Here is a 23,276-nt window from a genome sequence, read left to right as displayed (position 1 = left end):
TCCACTTTCTCTATGGATTTGCCTATTCTAAAATGTCTACATAAATGGAATTATATAATAGGTGTCCTTTTTATCTGGATTCTTCCACTTAGCGTAATGTTTTTAAGTTCATCCTTGTTGTTGCATGTATCAGTTACCTAAATACCTGTTATGGCTGAGCCATTGTATGGCTACATGAATTTTTTTTTTACCCATTTATCTGACAGACATTTGGGCTTCCATTTTGGCTGTTATGTGCATAATTCATGTATAAATTTTTGTGTGATTATATGTTTTAATTCTCTAAAAGTGGAATTCCAATATGACACTTCTTTCATATTTTGAGGAACCACCAAACTGTTCTCCAATGGAATGTGTGAAGAGTCTACTTGATCCACACCTTCATCAATACCTGTTATTGACTGTATTTTTCGTCCTTTGTGATGTCTTTGGTTTGTGATACCTTTGGTTTCAAAGTAATCTTTGCCTCATAGAATTAGTTGTGAAGTTTTTCCTCATCTTATATTTTTTGGAAAATTTTGTGAACTTGGCATTTGTGTGTGTGTGTGTGTGTGTGTATTATCTGACATCAAATACATTATTTCAACACCAATTTTCTAATTATTAGACATCAAACTAAGTGTTCTATAATCCAATTCAATCACAGCACTAACTACCAGAGTTAGCACAGAATTTGCAGGTTACAGGTTCAGGTCCACAAGATTGCCTCCACAATGGGATCTCTATCCTACTCACACTTCTGCCCTACTACCAATATGAAATTTCCCATGACCACCTCATGTTCAATAATTTGCTAGAACAACTCACAGAATTAAGCTAAGCATTACACTCACTATAACAGTTCATTGCTAAGTACCCAAATTAACATGAAAAGATAAATAGGGCTATGAAAGGGTCCTCAGCACTGGAGCCTCTGTCCCCACAAAATCATGATGTGCCACCCCTTCCAGCACATGGATGTGTTCACCAATTTGGAAGGTCTCCAAATTCCTTTGGGTGATTTTATCAAGGTTTCATTTTGTAGACATGGCTGATTAAATCAGAGGTAGTTGGCAATTTGACTCACCCTGGCCTTTCTTTTCTTCCTTTTCATAGGTGGGGGTAGTGGGTGGGGAGTGGGATGTGCTGAAATTTCTCTCTAATCATGTAGTTGTTATTTCTGGTGACTGTTTCCCATTCTGAAGCTATCTAGTACACTGCCCATTTTATATCATATATATGTGTGTGTGTGTATCTCCATATAATTTTGTAAGAAATATTTAAATGCTTTATTTTTTCCAGTTTTATTGAGGCATAATTAACAAATTACATTCATTTAAAGTGTACAAAGTGTCTTTGATGTACATATACATTGTAAAAATAATTTTCATAATTGTGGTTATCACAGTTGAGCTAATTAATGTATTCATCACCTGATGATAGTTACCATTTTTTGTTTGTAAGATCTACTCTCTTAGCAAATTTCAAGCCTACATTTCAGTTCTATCAACTACCATAATCATACTGTTAGATCCCCAGAATTTATTCATCTTGCATCACCAAAACTTTGTGCCCTGTGACAAACGTCCCCATTGTGCTTCTCATCCTCCAACCATTGGCCATTGGAAACCACTATGATACCCTGTTTCTATAATTTTGACATTTTTAGATCATTCATTTAAGCAAGAACATGTAGTATTTTTTTTGACATAGGAACTTTAAAAGTTTTCATTTAAGTTACAGTTAGTTAACATACAGTGTAATGTAAGTTCCAGATGTGCAAAATAGTGATTCAACATTTCCATACAACACACAATGCTCAAGTGAAATACCTCACCTATTTAATCCATCCCCTGACCCACCTCTCCTCTGTTCACTTTAGTTCACTTTAGTTCACTTTGTTCACTAAAGTTAAGAGTCTGTTTCTTGGTTGGCCTTTTTTTTCCCTTCACTACTTTGTTTTGTTTCTTAAGTTCCACATATGAGTGAAGTCATATGGTATTTGTCTTTCTCTGACTTATTTCACTTGGCATAATACATTCTAGCTCCATCCATGTCATTACAAATGGCAAAATTTCATTCTTTTTTATGGTTGACTAATATTCCATTGTATATATATATGTGCTGCATCTTTTTTTATCCATTCATCAGTCAATGGACACTTGGACTGTTTCCACAATTTGGCTATTACTGATAATGGTGCTATCCACATCAGGGTGCATGTATCCCTTTGGATTAGCATTTTTGTATTCTTTGGGAAATATCTAGTAGTGTAATTGATGGATCATAGGATAGCTCTATTTTTAACTTTCTGAGGAAACACCATACTGTTTTCCAGCATGGATTCACCAATTTGCACCCCCACCAACAATGAAAGAGGGTTTCCCTTTCTCCATAGCCTCATCAACACCTGTCATTTCTTGTGTTGTTTATTTTAGCCATTCTGACAGGTGTGAGGTATTAACTCGTTATAGTTTTGATTTTTATTTCCCTGATAATGAATGATGTTGAGACCTTTTCATGTGTTTGTTGGACATCTGTATATCTTCTTTGGAAAAATATCTGTTCATGTCTTCTGTCCATTTTAAAGCAGGGTATTCATTTTTGCAGTGTTGTAGAAGTCTTTATGCATTTTGCATACTAATTCCTTATCAGATATGTCATTAGCAAATATCTTCTCCCATTCAAAGTTTGCCTTTTAGTTTTACTGATTATTTCCTTCACTGTGCCGAAGCTTTTTATTTTGATGAAGTCCCAGTAGTTAATTTTTCCTTTTGTTTTTCTTCTCTCAGGCGACATATCTAATAAAAAGTTGCTACAGTCAATGTCAAGAGGTTACTGCCTGTGTTCTCCTCTAGGGTTTTGATGGTTTCTTGTCTCACATTTAGGAGTTTTATCCATTTTGAATTTATTTTTGTGTATGGTATAAGAAAGTGGTCCACTTTCATTCTTTTGCATTTTGCTGTCATGTTTTCCCAATACTGTTTGTTGAACAGTCTTTCACCCATTGCATATTGTCTCCTGCTTTGTCCTGAATCAATTAACTATATCAGTTAACTATATAGTTAACCACTTCCGGTTTTTTTATTCTGTTTATTGATCCATGTGTCTATTTTTGTGCCCATATCATACTGTCTTAATCACTACAGTTTTTAATATAACTTAAAGTCCAAAATTGTGATGCCTCCAGCTTTGCTTTTCTTTTCAAGATAACTTCGGTATTTGGAGTCTTTTGTGGTCCCATACAAATTTTAGGACTTTTGGTTCTAGCTCTGGGATAAAAGCTGATGGTATTTTAACAGAAATTGCACTGAATGTGTATATTGCTTTGGGAAGTATTGATATTTTAACAATATTTGTACTTGCAATCCATGAGCATGGAATGTTTCCCATTTCTTTGTGTCATTTTCATTTTCTTTTATCAGTGTTTTATAGTTGTCACAGTAAGATCGTTTACCTCTTTGGTTAGGTTAATTCTTAAGTATCTTATGGTTTTTGGTGCATTTGTAAATGGGATTGATTGCTTGATTTGCTTGATTTATCTTTCTGCTCCTTCATTATTGGTGTATAGAAATGGAACAGATGTTTGTATATTGATTTCGTATCTTGTGACTTTACTGAATTCTTGTATCAGTTCTAGCAATTTTTTTTCGTGGAGTCTCTTAGGATTTCACTATAGAGTATCATATCATTTGCAAACAGTGGAAGTTTGAATTCTTGCCAATTTGGATGTCTTTCATTTCTTTTTGTTATCTGATGGCTGTGGCTAGCACTCCTAATACTACATTAAGTGTGGTGAGAGTGGACATCTGTATTTTGTTCCAGATCAAAGAGGAAAAGCTCTCAGTTTTCTCCCATTGAGGATGATATTAGATGTGAGATTTTTGTATATAGCCTTTATTATGTTGAGGTATATTCCCTCTATCCGTACTTTGTTAGGGGTTTTATCATTAATGGAAGTTATACTTTGTCAAATGATTTTTCTGCATCTATTGAAATTATCATATGGTTTTCCCTGCTTTTATTAATGTGGTGTATCATATTGATTGATTTGTGAATATTGAGCCACCTTGCAGCCTAGGAATAAATCGCACTTGATCATTGATTCTTTATGTACTGTTGACTTTGATTTGTTGGTATTTTATTGAGAATTTTTGTATTATGTTCATTGGGAATATTGGCCTGTAGTTCTTTTCTTTAGTGGAGTTTTTGCCTAGTTTGAGAAGAATACGTATTAACTCTTCTTTAAATGTTTGGTAGAATTCACATGTGAAGCCAATTGGCCCTGGGATTTTGTTTTTTTGGGAAATTTTTGATTACTGATTAAATTTCTTTGCTGGTTATTGGGTTGTTCAAGTTTTCTTGTTTCAGTTTTGGTAGTTTGTATGTTTCTAGCAACTTACCCATTTCTTTCAGATTGTCCAATTTATTGGCATATAGTTTTTCATAATATTCTCTAATTGTATTTCTGTGGTGTTGGTTGTTACTTCTCTTTCATTTGTGATTTTATTTATTTGGGTCCTTTCTCATCTCGGTAAGTATGGCTAAGGGTTTATCAATTTTTTTTTTCTTCAAAGAACCAGCTCCTCATTGCATTGATCTATTCCATTGGTTTTTTAAGTTTCTATATCATGTACTTCTGCTCTAATCTTCATTATTTTCCTCTTGTTGGCTTTAGGCTTCATTTATTGTTCTCCTCCTAGCTCTATTAAGTGTAAGGTCATGTTAGTTATTTGAGGCTTTTATTGCATTTAAAGTAGTCCCATTTTGCTATATTCTTCTCTCCTGCAGTGCTGTTGCTGCATCCCAAGTGTTTTGGACCATTGTGTTTTCATTTTTATTTTTTTCCATGTACTTTTTAATCTTTTCTTTGATTTTCTGGTTGACCCATTCATTCTTTACTAGCATGTGTTTAACCTTTATATATTTGTAGTTTATCCAAATTTTTTCTGATGGTTGACTTCAAGATTCATGGCATGGGGGTCAAAAAATATTCATGTTACCCTCAACCTTTTTGCTCTTGCTTAGGACTGATTTGTGACACAATATGTGACCTATTCCAGGGGCGCCTAGGTGGCGCAGTCAGTTAAGCATCCGACTTCAGCCAGGTCACGACCTCGCGGTCCGTGAGTTTGAGCCCCGCGTCAGGCTCTGGGCTGATGGCTCGGAGCCTGGAGCCTGTTTCCAATTCTGTGTCTCCCTCTCTCTCTGCCCCTCCCCCGTTCATGCTCTGTCTCTCTCTGTCCCAAAAATAAATAAATGTTGAAAAAAAAATTAAAAAAAACCAATATGTGACCTATTCTGGAAAGTGTCCCATGTGCACTGGAAAAGAATGTGTATTCTGTTGCTTTTGGGATAGAATGTTCTGAATATATCTGTTAAGTCCATATGGTCCAATGTGTCATTCAAAGCATTGTTGATTTTCTGCTTAGATGATATGTCCATTGATGTAAGTGGGTGTTAAAGTCCCGTACTATTATTGTATTATTATCAATTAGTTCCTTTACTTTTTTATTTGTTGTTTAATATATTTTGGTTGCCTCATGTTGGGGGCATAAATATTTATAATTGTTATATCATCTTCATGGATTTTCCACTTTATTATAATATAGTGTCCTTTGTCTCTTGTTACAGTCTTTGATTTAAGTCTAGTTTGTCTAATATAAGTATTGTTTCTCCAGCTTTCTACTGACATCCATTTGTATGATAGATATTTCTCCATCCCTTTACTTTCATCCTACAGGTGACTTTAGATCTAAAATGGGTCTCTTATAGGCAGCATATAGATGAGTCTTATATTTTTATCCATTCTGACACCCCGTGTCTTTTGAATGGAGAAGTTAGTGCACTTATATTCAAATTAATTATTGGTCATGATTTTTTTTCTAAGAAATTTTATTTTATTTTAATTTTTTTAATATATGAAATTTATTGTCAAATTGGTTTCCATACAACACCCAGTGCTCATCCCAAAAAGTGCCCTCCTCAATACCCATCACCCACCCTCCCCTCCCTCCAACCCCCCATCAACCCTCAGTTTGTTCTCAGTTTTTAACAGTCTCTTATGCTTTGGCTCTCTCCTACTCTAATCTCTTTTTTTTTTTCCTTCCCCTCCCCCATGGGTTTCTGTTAAGTTTCTCAGGATCCACATAAAGGTGAAAACATATGGTATCTGTCTTTCTCTCTATGGCTTATTTCACTTAGCATCACACTCTCCAGTTCCATCCACGTTGCTACAAAAGGCCAGATTTCATTTTTTCTCATTGTCACGTAGTATTCCATTGTGTATATAAACCACAATTTCTTTATCCATTCATCTGTTGATGGACATTTGGGTTCTTTCCACAATTTGGCTATTGTTGAGAGTGCTGCTATAAACATTGGGGTACAAGTGCCCCTATGCATCAGTACTCCTGTATCCCTTGGATAAATTCCTAGAAGTGCTATTGCTGGGTCATAGGGTAGGTCTATTTTTTTATTTATTTTTTTTCAACGTTCTTTATTTATTTTTGGGACAGAGAGAGACAGAGCATGAACGGAGGAGGGGCAGAGAGAGAGGGAGACACAGAATTGGAAACAGGCTCCAGGCTCCGAGCCATCAGCCCGGAGCCTGACGCGGGGCTCGAACTCACGGACCACGAGATTGTGACCTGGCTGAAGTCGGACGCTTAACCGACTGCGCCACCCGGGCGCCCCAGGGTAGGTCTATTTTTAATTTTCTGAGGAACCTCCACACTGCTTTCCAGAGCGGCTGCATCAATTTGCATTCCCACCAACACTGCAAGAGGGTTCCCATTTCTCCACATCCTCTCCAGCATCTATAGTCTCCTGATTTGTTCATTTTGGCCACTCTGACTGGTGTGAGGTGATATCTGAGTGTGGTTTTGATTTGTATTTCCCTGATAAGGAGCGACGTTGAACATCTTTTCATGTGCCTGTTGGCCATCCGGATGTCTTCTTTAGAGAAGTGTCTATTCATGTTTTCTGCCCATTTCTTCAATGGGTTATTTGTTTTTCAGGTGTGGAGTTTGGTGAGCTCTTTATAGATTTTGGATACTAGCCCTTTGTCCGATATGTCATTTGTGAATATCTTTTCCCATTCCGTTGGTTGCCTTTTAGTTTTGTTGGTTATTTCCTTTGCCGTGCAGAAGCTTTTTATCTTCATAAGGTCCCAGTAATTCACTTTTGCTTTTAATTCCCTTGCTTTTGGGGATGTGTCGAGTAAGAGATTGCTATGGCTGAGGTCAGAGAGGTCTTTTCCTGCTTTCTCCTCTAAGGTTTTGATGGTTTCCTGTCTCACATTCAGGTCCTTTATCCATTTTGAGTTTGTTTTTGTGAATGGTGTGAGAAAGTGGTCTAGTTTCAACCTTCTGCATGTTGCTGTCCAGTTCTCCCAGCACCATTTGTTAAAGAGACTGTCTTTTTTCCATTGGATGTTCTTTCCTGCTTTGTCAAAGATGAGTTGGCCATACGTTTGTGGGTCTAGTTCTGGGGTTTCTATTCTATTCCATTGGTCTATGTGTCTGTTTTTGTGCCAATACCATGCTGTCTTGATGATGACAGCTTTGTAGTAGAGGCTAAAGTCTGGGATTGTGATGCCTCCTGCTTTGGTCTTCTTCTTCAAAATTCCTTTGGCTATTCGGGGCATTTTGTGGTTCCATATGAATTTTAGGATTGCTTGTTCTAGTTTTGGAAGAATGCTGGTGCAATTTTGATTGGGATTGCATTGAATGTGTAGATAGCTTTGGGTAGTATTGACATTTTGACAATACTTATTCTTCCAATCCATGAGCAGGGAATGTCTTTCCATTTCTTTAAATCTTCTTCAATTACCTTCATAAGCTTTCTATAGTTTTCAGCATACAAATCTTTTATATCTTTGGTTAGATTTATTCCTAGGTATTTTATGCTTCTTGGTGCAATTGTGAATGGGATCAGTTTCTTTTTCTGTTGCTTCATTGTTAGTGTATAAGAATGCAATTGATTTCTGTACATTGATTTTGTATCCTGAAACTTTGCTGAATTCATGTATCAGTTCTAGCAGACTTTTGGTGGAATCTATCGGATTTTCCATGTATAATATCATGTCATCTGCAAAAAGCGAAAGCTTGACTTCATCTTTGCCAATTTTGATGCCTTTGATTTCCTTTTGTTGTCTGATTGCTGATGCTAGAACTTCCAGCACTATGTTAAACAGTGGTGAGAGTGGGCATCCCTGTCGTGTTCCTGATCTCAGGGAAAAAGCTCTCAGTTTTTCCCTATTGAGGATGATGTTAGCTGTGGGCTTTTCATACATGGCTTTTATGATGTTTAAGTATGTTCCTTCTATCCCGACTTTCTCAAGGGTTTTTATTAAGAAAGGGTGCTGGATTTTGTCAAAGGCCTTTTCTGCATCGATACAGGATCATATGGTTCTTTTCTCTTTTTTTGTTATTGTGATGTATCACGTTGATTGATTTGCAAATGTTGAACCAGCCCTGCATCCCAGGACTGAATCCCACTTGGTCATGGTGAATCATTCTTTTTGTATGCAATTGAATTCGATTTGCTAGTATCTTATTGACAATTTTTGCATCCATATTCATCAGGGATATTGGCCTGTAGTTCTCTTTTTTTACTGGGTCTCTGGTTTAGGAATCAAAGTAATACTCGCTTCATAGAATGAGTCTGGAAGTTTTCCTTCCCTTTCTATTTCTTGGAATAGTTTGAGAAGGATAGGTATGATCTCTGCTTTAAATGTCTGGTAGAACTTCCCTGGGAAGCCATCTGGTCCTGGACTCTTATTTGTTGGGAGATTTTTGATAACCGATTCAATTTCTTCACTGGTTATGGGTCTGTTCAAGCTTTCTATTTCCTCCTGATTGAGTTTTGGAAGCGTGTGGGTGTTTAGGAATTTGTCCATTTCTTCCAGATTGTCCAATTTGTTGCCATATAATTTTTCATAGTATTCCCTGATAATTGTTTGTATCTGAGGGATTGGTTGTAATCATTCCATTTTCATTCATGATTTTATCTATTTGGGTCATCTCCCTTTTCTTTTTGAGAAGCCTGGCTAGAGGGTTGTCAATTTTGTTTATTTTTTCAAAAAACCAACTCTTGGTTTCGTTGATCTGCTCTACAGTTTTTTTAGATTCTATATTGTTTATTTCTGCTCTGATCTTTATTATTTCTCTTCTTCTGCTGGGTTTAGGCTGCCTTTGCTGTTCTGCCTCTATTTCCTTTAGGTGTGCTGTTAGATTTTGTATTTGGGATTTTTCTTGTTTCTTGAGATAGGCCTGGATTGCAATGTATTTTCCTCTCAGGACTGCCTTCGCTGCGTCACAAAGAGTTTGGATTATTGTATTTTCATTTTCGTTTGGTTCCATATATTTTTAAATTTCTTCTCTAATTGCCTGGTTGACCCACTCATTCGTTAGTAGGGTTTTCTTTAACCTCCATGCTTTTGGAGGTTTTCCAGGCTTTTTCCTGTGGTTGATTTCAAGCTTCATAGCATTGTGGTCTGAAAGTATGCATGGTATAATTCCAATTCTTGTAAACTTATGAAGGGCTGTTTTGTGACCCAGTATATGATCTTTCTTGGAGAATATTCCATGTGCACTCGAGAAGAAACTCTATTCTGTTGCTTTGGGATGCAGAGTTCTAAATATATCTGTCAAGTCCATCTGATCCAATGTATCATTCAGGGCCCTTGTTTCTTTATTGACCGTGTGTCTAGATGATCTATCCATTTCTGTAAGTGGAGTGTTAAAGTCCCCTGCAATTACCACATTCTTATCAATAAGGTTGCTTATGTTTGTGAGTAATTGTTTTATATATTTGGGGGCTCCGGTATTCGGCCCATAGACATTTATAATTGTTAGCTCTTCCTGATGGATAGACCCTGTAATTATGATATAATGCCCTTATTCATCTCTTGTTACAGCCTTTAATTTAAAGTCTAGTTTGTCTGATATAAGTATGGCTACTCCAGCTTTCTTTTGGCTTCCAGTAGCATGATAAATAGTTCTCCATCCCCTAACTCTCAATCTAAAGGTATCCTCAGGTCTAAAATGAGTCCCTTGTAGACAGCAAATAGATGGGTCTTGTTTTTTTATCCATTCTGATACTCTATGTCTTTTGGTTGGCGCATTTTATCCATTTACATTCAGTGTTATTATAGAAAGATACGGGTTTAGAGTCATTGTGATGTCTGTATGTTTTATGCTTGTAGTGATGTCTCTGGGACTTTGTCTCACAGGATCCCCCTTAGGATCTCTTGTAGGGCTGGTTCAGTGGTGACAAATTCCTTCAGTTTTTGTTTGTTTGGGAAGACCTTTATCTCTCCTTCTATTCTAAATGACAGACTTGCTGGATAAAGGATTCTCGGCTGCATATTTTTTCTGTTTAGCACACTGAAGATCTCGTGCCAATTCTTTCTGGCCTGCCAAGTTTCAAAAGAGAGATCAGTCATGAGTCTTATAGTTTTCCCTTTATATGTGAGGGCACGTTTATCCCTTGCTGCTTTCAGAATTTTCTCTTTATCCTTGTATTTTGCCAGTTTCACTATGATATGTCGTGCAGAAGATCGATTCAAGTTACGTCTGAAGGGAGTTCTCTGTGCCTCTTGGATTTCAATGCCTTTTTCCTTCCCCAGTTCAGGGAAGTTCTCAGCTATAATTTTTTCAAGTACCCCTTCAGCACCTTTCCCTCTCTCTTCCTCCTCTGGGATACCAATTATGCGTATATTATTTCTTTTTAGTGTATCACTTAGTTCTCTAATTTTCCCCTCATACTCCTGGATTTTTTTATCTCTCTTTCTTTCAGCTTCCTCTTTTTCCATAACTTTATCTTCTAGTTCACCTATTCTCTCCTCTGCCTCTTCAATCCGTGCTGTTGTCGTTTCCATTTTGTTTTGCATTTCGTTTAAAGCGCTTTTCAGCTCCTTGTGACTGTTCCTTAGTCCCTTGATCTCTGTAGCAAGAGATTCACTGCTGTCCTGTATACTGTTTTCAAGCCCAGCGATTAATTTTATGACTATTTTTCTAAATTCACTTTCTGTTATATTATTTAAATCCTTTTTGATCGGTTCATTGGCTGTTGTTATTTCCTGGAGATTCTTCTGAGGGGAATTCTTCCGCTTGGTCATTTTGGATAGTCCCTGGCGTGGTGAGGACCTGCAGGGCACTTCCCCTGTGCTGTGGTGTATAACTGGAGTTGGTGGGCGGGGCCGCAGTCCGACCTGATGTCTGCCTCCTGCCCACCGCTGGGGCCACAGTCAGACTGGTGTGTGCCTTCTCTTCCCCTCTCCTAGGGGCGGGATTCACTGTGGGGTGGCGTGGCCCGTCTGGGCTACTTGCACACTGCCAGGCTTGTGATGCTGGGGATCTGGCGTATTAGCTGGGGTGGGTAGGCAAGGTGCATGGGGGCAGGAAGGGCAGGCTTAGCTGCTTCTCCTTAGGTGATCCACTTCAGGAGGGGCCCTGTGGCCGCGGGAGGGAGTCAGATCCGCTGCCGGAGGTTTGGCTCCGCAGAAGCACAGAGTTGGGTGTTTGCACGGAGCGAGCAAGTTCCCTGGCAGGAACTGCTCCACAGAAGCACAGAGTTGGGTGTTTGCACGGAGCGAGCAAGTTCCCTGGCAGGAATTGGTTCCCTTTGGGATTTTGGCTGGGGGATGGGCGGGGGAGATGGCGCTGGCGAGTGCCTTTGTTCCCCACCAAACTGTCGTCGGGGGGCTCAGCAGCTCTCCCTCCCTTTGTCTACCAGCCTTCCTGCTTTCTGAACAGAGCTGTTAACTTATGACCTCCAGACGCTAAGTCACGCTTGCTGTTGGAACACAGTCCGTCCGGCCCCTCCGCTTTTGCCAGCCACACTCGGGGGCTCTGCTTGGCTGGTGAGCCGCCCCTCCGCCCCGGCTCCCTCCCGCCATCCGTGGAGCGCGCACCACCTCGCCGTCCTTCCTACCCTCTTCCGTGGGCCTCTCGTCTGTGCTTGGGTCTGGCGACTCCGTTCTGCTAATCCTCTGGTGGTTTTCTGGGTTATTTAGGCAGGTGTAGGTGGAATCTAAGTGATCAGCAGGACGCGCGGTGAGCCCAGCGTCCTCCTACGCTGCCATCTTCCCTCTCTCCTCGCCAAAATAATTTCTAAAAGAAAATACTCCAGAGTAATTAACAGGCATTATCTACCCAAGGAATGGAGCAAATAGGAAGTTCAGGTTCTAAGGTGCTGCCTTGTTTGTGCCAGTGGCCCCACGCTAGCTCTTTATTAATTGCACCACCTGGGATGCTGATAGTGAACTGAGCTTTGGAACATTTCAGGCCTGGCATGGAATGCAGCTTTTACACAAGTGTCTTGTGGTTCAGAAATCTGATTTCACAGCTTATCTTCTGTTAGATGAAAGTGTTTATGTTGTTTCTGGAGCTGGAGTAAGTTCCTGGGGGTGCCCAAGAGCAGGGGCCTCCTCTCTCCTCTCATTAATTTTCTGATGCCTAACTGCACTGATGCAGCGGTGAGATACCGGGGAGAGAGGATTATTGGTCATGATTTTACTGCCATTTGATCACTTGTTTTATTGTTTCTGGAGATTTTCTCTGATCCTTTTTTGTATTGGTCACTTTTGTTTGGTCTTTCCACTCAAAAGCCCCCTTTAACAGTTCTTGCATTTCTCGGTTTTTGTGGTCATAAAATCCTGTAGTTTTTGTTTGTCTGGGAAACTCTTTATCTTTCTTTCTATTCTGAATGGTAGTTTTGCTGGATAGAGTGTTCTTGGATGAAGATTTTTCCTACCCAGCATGTTGAAAATATACCATGCCACACTCCCTTATTCCCTTCTGGCTTGGCAATTTTCTCTTGAGAAATTTTCAGATAGACTTAAGGTTTTTTTCTTGAAAGTTAATGGCTCCTTTTGCCTTCATGCTTTTAAGATTTTTTTTCTTTATCACTATATTTTGCAAATTTAATTATAATATGTGTTAGGTTTCACCTATTTTTGTTGATTTTGAGGGGAATTCTCTGTCCTTCCTGGATCTGGATGTCTGTTTCTTTCCCCAGATTATGGAAGTTTTCAGCTATTACTTCTCAAATAAATTATCTGCCCCCCTTTCTTTCTTCTTAGGAACACCTATAATATGAATATTATTTTGTTGAATGGAGTTACTGAGTTCCCTAAGTCTATTCTCAGTTTCCATAATTCTTCTTTCTCTCTTTTATTCAGCTTCATTACTTTCCATTATTTTGTCTTCTAGGTCACTAATTCATTCCTCTGCCCCTTCCAGCCTGCTGTTCATTGCATGAAGCCTGTTTCCAATCTGGTTTTATACATTCTTCAACTCTTACTGATTCTTTTTTAACTCTTATCTCTGTGGTAACGGTCCCACTGATGCCTTTTATTTTCTCAATCCCAGTGAATATCCTTATGATTACTGCTTTAAATTCTCAACCAGGCATGTTGTTATATCTCGTTTCACTTACATATTTGGCCATGGCCTTATCTTGTTCTTTCATTTGGGATAAATTCCTTCATCTCAGCATTTTAAGTGTCTGCCTTCTTCTGTACGTTACAAAAGGCAGTCTCCTTCTTCTGAAAGTAAAAGTCTTATGAAGAACAGTCATGTAGTGCCCAGATCCTGGCACTCTAGAGAATGTCTCTGGTGTATGCTATGTGTGCTCTTGTGTTTTGGCTGCTATATCCTTCCAGTCATCTCCAGAGGCTCTCCTTTCTTGGTATGGGGGAAGTGTTTGGTCTCTGGATTAAATGTGGTAAATTAACTAGGTGTTCTCTGGTCTGCTTGTGAAATGAGACCTGTCACCCTCTCCAGCAGAACTGAGGCCCTGAAGAACTCTCTGGTCTAGAAACACAATGTAGGCAGGGTTTGCATAGGTCTTTTGGGGAAAGAGCCCTTGTAACTGAGATAGGTTACCTTGATTGAAAAGAGCCATTCTACCATATCATAGGGGAGTGGGGTTTGGTTAAGCAAGTTAGACAGCCAGTGTTGGTGCTGTTCTGCTTCTGTCATGTGGTTCTATATTTATACTGAGGGGTTGGGGAGGGAAATGGCACCAGCCAGCAACTTTGTTCCCAGTGAATTCTGTCTTTCTGGGATGAGTTCCAAGAAGAGTAAATCATCTCCCCACTGTGTGCCTCAGGTGTTCTTCAGTTTGCCATTTCAATTATGTTTGGATCCAGGTTTTTTGCTTGCTTTCTCTCCAGGAGCAGTGCAGTATCCTCCTGGCTCTATACCAGCCAAACGCACTGATCTTTTTAAAACTCCGGGCTTTAGGCCCTTCTGGTTGCAAGAACTCACCAAATTCAGCCTCTCTCATTTTCCAAGCCAATGGCTTTGGGGGAAATGTTCTTGCACATCTTCTCGTGTGCTCCTCTCTCTCACTCTCTCTGTTACTAAGGCTCCTCCCCTCCACAGCACCCTGAGCCATTTCTCCCATAAGCTAGGTCCCTACACTTCCTACTTGCTTTGATATGGTTTCTTCTCTCCCTTTAGTTGTGGTGTTTGTTCTGTCAGTCTTCAGATTGATGATTCCTGGAGTATTTAGAGGGACTTGATAATTATTTAGTTGTGTTCATGGAACAAGACCAGTGTCCTCCTACTCCACTGCCATCTTCCTCTCTCGCCATTGGAGTTTCAATGGAGATTGCATTGAATCTATAGATCACTTTGGGTAGTATGGATATTTTCAAAATACTATTTTTCCAATCTATGAACATGGGATATCTTTTTTTATTCAATTTATTTCATCAGTAATTTGTTGTTCTCAGTGTATAAAACTTTCATATCCTTGGTTAAATTCATTCCTAAATATTTTGTTATTTTTGATGTTATTATAAATGATACTTTTTAAAATTTCTTTTTTAAATAGTTCATTATTATAATATGAGAATGCAACTAATTTTTACATTGACTTTGTATTCTGCAACTTAACTGAATCAGTTCAAAGAGTTTTCTTATGGATTCTTTAGTGTTTTCTATATATAAAATTATGTAACTGGTAAACAGAGAATTTTACATCTTTTCCAATTGGGATACCCTTTGTTTCTTTGTTCTTCTTAATTGCTCTGACTAGGACATCCAGAATTATGTTAAATGAAAGTGGCAAGAGTGGGGAAAAGATTTTATTATACCATAATTCTTGGAAAGAATTTTCTAAAGTTTTTAAATGTTTATTTATTTTTGAGAAAGAGAGGGACAGAGAGAGAGGCTGAGTTGGGGAGGGGCAGAGAGAGAGAGAGAAAAACACAGAATCTGAAATAAGTCCCAGGCTCCAAGTTGTCAGCACAGAGACCAACATGGGCCTCAAACTCGGGAACAGTGAGATCATGACCTGAGCTGAAGTCAGACGCTTAACTGAGCCACCCAGCCTCCTCTGACTGATAGAATTTTCTAGACATTATATTTCTTTTTGAGTCACTTTTGGTAATCTGTGTCTTTCTAGGTATTTATCCATCTCATTTAACTAAACTTTTATGTTGGCATAAAATTTTAGAGCATTTCTTTATAATCCTTTTTTATTTCTGTATCATTGGTAATAATGTCCTCTCATCCACAACTTTAGTAGTTTGAGTCTTCTCTCTCCTTTTTCATAGTGAATCTACTAAAATATTGTCAATTTTATTGATCTTTTGAAAGAACCATCTTTTGGTTTTATTAATTTTCTGCATTGTGTTTCTATTCTCTGTTTCATTAATTTCTACTCTAATCTTTATTCTTTCATTCTGTTTGATTTAGGTTTAGTTTGCTCTTCTTTGCCTACTTTCTCAAGGTAGAAAGTTGAGGGTATCAATTTTTTAATTATTATTATTTTTCTTAACTTGTTTTATTTTTTATTATTTTTTTAAATTTACATCCAAGTTAGCATATAGTGCAACAATGATTTCAGGAGTGGATTCCTTAGTGCCCCTTACCCATTTAGCCCATCCCCCCTCCCACAACCCTTCTAGTAACCCTCAGTTTGTTCTCCATATTTATGAGTCTCTTCTGTTTTGTTCCCCTCCCTGTTTTTGAGTTTTGTTTCCTTTCCCTTATGCTCATCTATTTTGTCTCTTGAAGTCCCCATGTGAGTGAAGTCATATGATTTTTGTCTTTCTCTGACTGACTAATTTCACTTAGCGTAATACCCTCTAGTTTCATCCACATAGTTGCAAAAGGCAAGATTTCATTCTTTTTGATTGCCGAGTAATACTCCATTGTATATACATATATATACCACATCTTCTTTATCCATTCATCCATCGATGGACATTTGGGTTCTTTCCATACTTTGGCTATTGTTGATAATGCTGCTATAAACATGGGGGTGCATGTGTCCCTTTGAAACAGCACACCTGTATCCCCCGGATAAATGCCTAGTAGTGCAATTGCTGGGTCATAGGGTAGTTCTATTTTTAGTTTTTTGAGGAACCTCCATACTGTTTTCCAGAGTGGCTGCACCAGCTTGCATTCTCACCAATACAAAAGAGATTTCTTTCTCTGCATCCTCGCCAACATCTGTTGTTGCCTGAGTTGTTAATGTTAGCCATTCTGACAGGTGTAAGATGGTATCTCATTGTGGTTTAGATTTTTATTTCCCTGATGATGAGTGTTGTTGAGCATTTTTTTCATGCGTCAGTTTGCCATCTGGATATCTTCTTGGGAAAAGTGTCTATTCATGTCTTTTGCCCATTTCTTCACTGGATTATTTGTTTTTTTGGGGGTTGATTTGATAAGTTCTTTATAAATTTTGGATACTAACCCTTTATCTGATATGTCATTTGCAAATATCTTTTCCCATTCCATTGGTTGCCTTTTAGTTTTGCTGATTATTTCCTTCACTGTGCAGATTTTATTTTGATAAGGTCCCAGTAGTTCATTTTTGCTTTTGTTTCCCTTGCCTCCAGAGACGTGCTGAGTAAGAAGTTGCTGTGGGCAAGATCAAAGAGATTTTGCCTGCTTTCTCCTCAAGGATTTTGATGCCTTCCTGTCTTACATTTAGGTATTTTATCCATTTTAGTTTATTTTTCTGTATGGTGTAAGAAGGTGGTCCAGGTTCATTCTTCTGCATGTCGCTGTTAGGGTATCAATTTTTCATCCTCCTTTTTAATCTAGGTATTTATAGCTATAAATTTCCCTTTAACAGTTCCCATATGTTTTGGCATGTTTTGTGTTATTTTTGTTTCCTCAAAGTATTTTCTAACTTCCCTAATGATTTTTTTTGTCTCCCTTGACTAGAGTTAGTTTCCACATATTTGTGCAATTTCCACATTTTTTTCTGTTACTGATTTCTAATCTAATTTCATTATGGCCGAGGACATATTTTGTATTACCTTAACCCTTTTAAATTTGAGGTTTGTTTTTGGTGTAACATAAGGTTTATCCTGGGGAATGTTCCATGTGCACTTGAAAAGAAGATATGTTATTAATAAGTGTATATACATTTACATTAGGTTATAGTATAGTTTGATTTTTCTATTTTGTTGTTGCTCTTATTGATAATATCTTCTGTCTATATGTTCTATTAAAAATGGGATATTGAAGCCCCCAATCATTATTGTTGAATTATCTATTTTTTTCAATTCTGTCAGATTTTGCTTCATGTATTTTGGGATCTGGTGTTAGGTGCAAACATATTTATAGTTGTTATAACTTCCAAATGAATGGATCATTTTAAAATTATGAAATATCCTTCTTTATCTCTATTTATCTTTTCTGTGTCCTAAAGTTTACTTTGATATTAAAAAGGCCTCTTTTCCTTTTTTTTCTTCTTCTTCAGTCTCAGGTGATTGTGGGCTGCATTTACATTTCAAAGACATAAGGTTTCTTTGTGGCTCAGTGAGTTGTCAGATTCTTGATTTCAGCTCAGGTCATAATCTCATGGTTTGTGGGTTTGAGCTTCAGATTGGGCTCAACTGTGACAGCATGGAGCCTGTTGGGATTCTTTCTCTATATATACCCCACCCCACTCACTCTTTCTCTCAAAATAAATAAAGTAAAACTTAAAGAAAAGAGTTTTATAGTAATTGTTAAATCCATCTTCTTTTTTTTAAGTACAGGACAATTCTCTTACAATAACCTAATATTTTATAATATCTATAAACATTTTGAGAGGAACAGGTTTGGTTTGCAGATTGGTAACCACAGGTGGGCCTGAATTATTTCTAGAGTTGAATTTCTGATTTTGTAGATATTTGAAGACAAAGAGAGTTGAGTCCAATTCCTCCAAAGAACTGGATCATAACCTGAATATCAAAGTATTGATTGACATTTTATTTTTTTTAATTTTTTTTTAATTTTTTTTTTTATAAATTTTTTTTTTCAACATTTATTTATTTTTTTTGGGACAGAGAGAGACAGAGCATGAACGGGGGAGGGGCAGAGAGAGAGGGAGACACAGAATCGGAAACAAGCTCCAGGCTCTGAGCCATCAGCCCAGAGCCTGACACGGGGCTCGAACTCACGGAGTGTGAGATCGTGACCTGGCTGAAGTCGGACGCTTAACCGACTGCGCCACCCAGGCGCCCCTTGATTGACATTTTAAATTATTTTTTTTAACGTTAGGGAAAATTTTTAATCTGTAAAAGCATTTTAAGGAAAACCTTCTTTCTGGGAACCCAATTTAACTTTGGCATATCTGAGCCCTTGAATATCAGTCTTCTGCTGATCATTTGTAGGAGGGTCTAGGCGAAATCAGAGATCTAAATAAATGGACAAACATAACTTGTTTATGGATTGGAAGATTCAACATAGTAACCTATCAATTCTCCCCAAATTGGTATACAGATTTAAGGCAATTTCTATTATAATCTCAGGAATACTTTTTTTGTAGATTCAGACAACATTATTCTAAAATATAAATAAAAAGATAAAGAAACTATAACACCTCAGCTAATCTTGAAAAAAAAGGAAAGAATGAGAAGAAGCAATCTACTCTATTTCAAGGCTTATCTAATTAAGAAGGATAAGATAAATAAAGGATACACACATTGAACAATGGACCTAAGTATAGAGAATGCAGAAATATATTTATACAGCTATTCTCAACTGAGCAGACAATGAGAAAAAAGAAATTTAATGGAATAAAGATAGCCTTTCAACAGATGATGCTGGAGCAATTTCATATCCACTCGTGTGGAAAATGCACTTCAATCTAAGTCTCACAATTTATGCAAAAATTAACTCAAAATGGATGAGGAATTAAATGTAAAATATAATGCATAAAATGATTTAGAAAAAAGCACAGGAGAAAAGCTTCAATATCTAGGGCTAGGCAAAATAGACCTAACACTCTAAAGCTGGCTGATTAAAAATAAAATTGAGGTGCACCAGAGTGGCTCAGTTGGCTAGGTGTCCAACTTCAGCTCAGGTCATGATCTCACAGTTCATGAGTTTGAGCCCAGCGTTGGGCTCTGTACTGACAGCTAGAGCCTGAAGCATGCTTCAGATTCTATGTCTATTCCCCTTCCCCACTCATTCCCATCCACACTCAAGAATAAATAAACATTAAAAATATTAATAAAAAGAAAATTGACAAACTGAAATTTACCAAAATAATCTTTTGCTCTGTGAAAGACTCTGTTAATCAGATGAAAACACAAGTTTCAAACTGACAGAAAATATTTTCAAACCCAATACCTGAAAGGACCATTATCTAAAGTGTACAAAGAACTCTGAAAATTCAACAGTACAAAAAAAAAAGCACACTCCCTTAGAAAATGGCCATAAGCCATGAAGAAATATCTCACCAAATAATATGACAAATAAGCACATGAAAAGATATTTCACATCATTAGCGATTAAGAAAATACAAATTTCCAACAGTACACTAAAAGAATTATTCACCACAATCAAGTGGGATATATTCCTGGGCTGCAAGAATGCTTTAATATTTGAAAATCAATCAACGTGACACACCAAAAAGAAGGGATATAAACCATATGATCCTCTCAATAGATGGAGAAAAAGCATTTTACAAAGTACAACATCCATCCATGATAAAAACACTCAATAAAGTACAGATGGAGCGAACCTATCTCAACATAATAAAGGCCATATACAAAAAACCCCCACATCTAATATCATCCTTAATGGGGAAAAACTGCTAGCTTTACCCCTATGGTCAGGAAAAAGATAAGGATGTCCACTCTCACCACTGTTGTTCAACATAGTACTGGAAGTCCTAGCCTCAGACAACAAAAGGAAATAAAAGACATCTAAATCAGTGAAAGTCAAACTTTCACTCTTCAAAGATGAAATGATACTTTTTGTGGAAAACCTGAAAGACTCAACCAGAAAGTTGCTAGAACTGATACATAAATTCAGCAAGCTATAGGATATAAAATCAACATGCAGAAATCTGTTGCATTTCTATTACCAATAATGAAGCAGCCAAAAAAAGAAATCAAGGAATCAATCCCATTTGTAATTGCACCAAAAACAATAATATACCTAGGAATGAACTTAACTAAAGAGATAAAAGATCAATACTCTGAAAACTATAGTACATAAAACTTATGAAAGAAAGTAAAGAGGACACAAATAAATGGAAAGGCATTCCATGCTCATGGATTGGAAGAACATTGTTAAAATGTCTATACTACCCAGAACAATTTAATGCAGTCCTTATCAAAATACCACCAGCAATTTTTTTACAGAGCTAGAACAAGCCTAAAATTTTTATGGAACTACAAAAGACTACAAATAACCAAAGAAATCCTGAAAACAGAAAAACAAAACTGGAAGCATCACGATTCTGGATTTCAAACTATATTACAAAACTGTAGTCATCAAGACAGTATGGTACTGGTACAAATACAGACACATTGATTGATGTAACAGAATAGAAAACCCAGAAATGGACCCACAACCATATGGTCAGCTCATCTTTGACAAAGCAGGAAAGAAAATCCAATGGACAAAACACAGTCTTTTCAACAAATGGTGTTGGGAAAACTGGACAGCAACATACAGAAGAATGAAATTGGACCACTTTCTTACACCATACACAAAAATCAACTTAAAATTGGATGAAACCCTAAATGTGAGACAGGAAACAATCAAAATCCTAGAGGTGAACACAGGCAGCAACCTTTTTGAGCTCAGGCAGAGCAACTTCTTACCAGGCACTTATTGCTGAAGACAAAAGTAACAAAACAAACATGAACTATTGGGACTTCATCAAAATAAAAAGCTTCTGCATGGCAAAGGAAACAATCAGCAAACTAAAAGGCAGTCTGTGGCATGGGAGAATGTATTTGCAAGTGACATATCTGATAAAGGGTTAGTGTCCAAAATCTATAAAGATTTTATCAAACTCAACACCCAATAAACAACCCACTTAAGAAATAGGCAGAAAAGTGATACATCACATTAACAAAAAAAAAGAGAAGAACCATATGATCCTGTCAATCGATGCAGAAAAGGCCTTCGACAAAATCCAGCACCCTTTCTTAATAAAAACCCTTGAGAAAGTCGGGATAGAAGGAACATACTTAAAGATCATAAAAGCCATTTATGAAAAGCCCACAGCTAACATCATCCTCAACGGGGAAAAACTGAGAGCTTTTTCCCTGAGATCAGGAACACGACAAGGATGCCCACTCTCACCGCTGCTGTTTAACATAGTGCTGGAACTTCTAGCATCAGCAATCAGACAACAAAAGGAAATCAAAGGCATCCAAATTGGCAAAGATGAAGTCAAGCTTTCGCTTTTTGCAGATGACATGATATTATACATGGAAAATCCGATAGACTCCACCAAAAGTCTGCTAGAACTGATACAGGAATTCAGCAAAGTTGCAGGATACAAAATCAATGTACAGAAATCAGTTGCATTCTTATACACTAACAATGAAGCAACAGAAAGACAAATAAAGAAACTGATCCCATTCACAATTGCACCAAGAAGCATAAAATACCTAGGAATAAATCTAACCAAAGATGTAAAGGATCTGTATGCTGAAAATTATAGAAAGCTTATGAAGGAAATTGAAGAAGATTTAAAGAAATGGAAAGACATTCCCTGCTCATGGATTGGAAAAATAAATATTGTCAAAATGTCAATACTACCCAAAGCTATCTACACATTCAATGCAATCCCAATCAAAATTGCACCAGCATTCTTCTCGAAACTAGAACAAGCAATCCTAAAATTCATATGGAACCACAAAAGGCCCCGACTAGCCAAAGGAATTTTGAAGAAGAAGACCAAAGCAGGAGGCATCACAATCCCAGACTTTAGCCTCTACTACAAAGCTGTCATCATCAAGACAGCATGGTATTGGCACCAAAACAGACACATAGACCAATGGAATAGAATAGAAACCCCAGAACTAGACCCACAAACGTATGGCCAACTCATCTTTGACAAAGCAGGAAAGAACATCCAATGGAAAAAAGACAGCCTCTTTAACAAATGGTGCTGGGAGAACTGGACAGCAACATGCAGAAGGTTGAAACTAGACCACTTTCTCACACCATTCACAAAAATAAACTCAAAATGGATAAAGGACCTAAATGTGAGACAGGAAACCATCAAAACCTTAGAGGAGAAAGCAGGAAAAGACCTCTCTGACCTCAGCCGTAGCAATCTCTTACTGGACACATCCCCAAAGGCAAGGGAATTAAAAGCAAAAGTGAATTACTGGGACCTTATGAAGATAAAAAGCTTCTGCACAGCCAAGGAAACAACCAACAAAACTAAAAGGCAACCAACGGAATGGGAAAAGATATTCGCAAATGACATATCGGACAAAGGGCTAGTATCCAAAATCTATAAAGAGCTCACCAAACTCCACACCCGAAAAACAAATAACCCAGTGAAGAAATGGGCAGAAAACATGAATAGACACTTCTCTAAAGAAGACATCCGGATGGCCAACAGGCACATGAAAAGATGTTCAGCGTCGCTCCTTATCAGGGAAATACAAATCAAAACCACACTCAGGTATCACCTCACGCCAGTCAGAGTGGCCAAAATGAACAAATCAGGAGACTATAGATGCTGGAGAGGATGTGGAGAAACGGGAACCCTCTTGCACTGTTGGTGGGAATGCAAATTGGTGCAGCCTCTCTGGAAAGCAGTGTGGAGGTTCCTCAGAAAATTAAAAATAGACCTACCCTATGACCCAGCAATAGCACTGCTAGGAATTTATCCAAGGGATACAGGAGCACTGATGCATAGGGCCACGTGTACCCCAATGTTCATAGCAGCACTCTCAACAATAGCCAAATTATGGAAAGAGCCTAAATGTCCATCAACTGATGAATGGATAAAGAAATTGTGGTTTATATACACAATGGAATATTACGTGGCAATGAGAAAAAATGAAATATGGC

This window comes from Prionailurus viverrinus, chromosome B2 (genome assembly GCF_022837055.1).
Source record: "Prionailurus viverrinus isolate Anna chromosome B2, UM_Priviv_1.0, whole genome shotgun sequence".
NCBI classification, from domain to species: Eukaryota; Metazoa; Chordata; class Mammalia; order Carnivora; family Felidae; genus Prionailurus; species Prionailurus viverrinus.
This window is presented reverse-complemented; position numbering follows the sequence as displayed.